Consider the following 2,124-nt stretch of genomic DNA (forward strand, 5'->3'; position numbering starts at 1 on the left):
TGTTGTCTTCTTTCTTGGATTCTGTTTTCATTTTTCTGGGGTACATCCTCAAGGCATTTTTTCAGAAAATGTGGAGTCCCGCTCCAGAGCCTGGGAACAGCAGCACCGAAGAGTGATAGATGTGAGTGGAGAGGCCACTTCCTGTTTCTCTGCAGTTTTCCCCAGGTTTGGGTGGTGGCCATTGTTGGGCTCCAGCTTTCAGTCGGGGGAGGGAAGACGAGGTGGTGCGGACCATGGTCTCAGGCACCCTGTCCTCCACCACCCTCCACCTCATGGTGAGCTCGCTGCTTCTCGCTGCAGTGTATCTGCCGCTGGGCTCAGTGAGCAGTCCAGGGGCCGGCCATCAGGTGCGTGGTGGTGGGAGAGCTAGCTACAGGGAAAACTTGCCTACTGATCAGTTATGCAAGCAATGCATTTCTTGAAGACTATATCCCCACTGTCATTCTGCTTAATGTCACGATAGATGGAAAATCAGTGAATCTGGCCATATGGGATATAGCTGGTCGAGAAGATTTTGATAGATTATGTCCCCTGTCCTATCTACAAACAGGTATTTTCTTCGTTTGCTTTTTTCTTGTGACATCTGCATCACTGGAAAATGTTCGTGCGAAGTGTTACCTTGAAGTGTGATATCATTGTCCCTAAACTGCTATCATCCTGATGGGGCTAAACTTGATGGTAGAAATGATAAAGCCAATGACTGAGAAACAGAGGAGAACCAGCTGATTATTGTCACCTACCTGCAGGGTTTAGCTATGGCGAAAGAGATCCGGGCTGTGTAATACCTGGAGTGCTTGGCACTCAAGACAATGTTTTTGCTTGTTAGTTTATAATAATGTTTAACATTTAATTAATTTACTTTAATTGGAGGATGATTGCTTTACAATATTCTTTTGATTTCTGCCATACATCAACATGACTCAGTCAAGGTATACATATGTTCCCTCCCTACCACCTCCCATCCCATCTTACCCCTCTAGATTGTCACAGAGCACTGAATTTGAGCTCCCTGCATCATACAGCAAGTTTCACTAGCTATTTGTTTTACATATGGTAATGTTTATGTTTCAACGCTGCTCTCTCAATTTGTCCTGCTCTCTCCTTCCCCTGCCCTGTGTCCGCAAGTCGGCTCTCTCTGTCTGCATCTCCACTGCTGCCCTGCAGATAGGTTCATCAGTCCACAACATCTTTCCGTATTCCATATATGTGTTAATATATGCTATTTGTGTTTCTCTTTCTGACTTACTTCATTCTGCATACTAGGCTCTAGGTTCTTCCATCTCATTATAATTGAATCAAATGCATTCCTTTTTCATGGCTGAGTAATATTCCATTGTGTATATGTCCCACAACTTCTTTATCCATTCATCTGTCAATGGACATCTGGGTTGCTTCCATGCCCTAGCTATTGTAAATAGTGCTGTATTGAAGAGTGGGGTGCATGTGTCTTTTCAGTTATGGTTTTTCTCAAAGTATGTGCCCAATAATGGGATTCCGAGTCATACGGTAGTTTTATTCCTAATTTTTTAAGGAAACTCTATACTGTTCTTCATAGCAGCTGTATCAATTTGCATTCCCACCAACAGAGCAAGAGGGTTTCCTTTTCTGGCATTTATTGTTCATAGATTTTTTTGATGATGGCCATTCTGACAGGTGTGAGGTGATACCTCATTATAGTTTTGATTTGCATTTTTCTAATAGTTATATTGAGCATCTTTTCATGTGTTTATTAGCCATCTGTATTGTCAGAGAAGCCTGGCATGCTTTTGTGTCCATGGGGTCACAAAAAGTCAGACACAGCTTGGCTACTGGACAACAAGACATTGTTTGATGAAGTTACCTGAGACATCCTCTGGCCCACCTCCCATTGAGAAGAGGGAGAGAAAATGCCTGCTGTAAATGTCCAGACCCTCTCCTGCTCTGTCCCAGCCCCTGGAAACCTTTATAAACCTTGCTCAAACCATGGAGCCTTTGCACTGAATATCAAATTTGTATTACAGATTAGTTTTTCCATAAAACCATCTTGAACCAATCAATAATTTCTAGGTTTTGCTTGTTTAAAGTGTAAGGGTTCAAGCTTTCACATTCTATTAAAGTTCAGCCCTAAAATGACAAACTATCTTA

General features: G+C 42.6%; 1 pseudogene; it reads left to right on the forward strand.

The window, feature by feature from the left end:
* Positions 1 to 233: 233 nt before the first annotated feature.
* Positions 234 to 1,899, forward strand: LOC128054255 (ras-related C3 botulinum toxin substrate 1-like; annotated as a pseudogene).
* Positions 1,900 to 2,124: the final 225 nt, after the last annotated feature.

This window comes from Budorcas taxicolor, chromosome 10, assembly GCF_023091745.1.
Source record: "Budorcas taxicolor isolate Tak-1 chromosome 10, Takin1.1, whole genome shotgun sequence".
NCBI lineage: Eukaryota > Metazoa > Chordata > Mammalia > Artiodactyla > Bovidae > Budorcas > Budorcas taxicolor.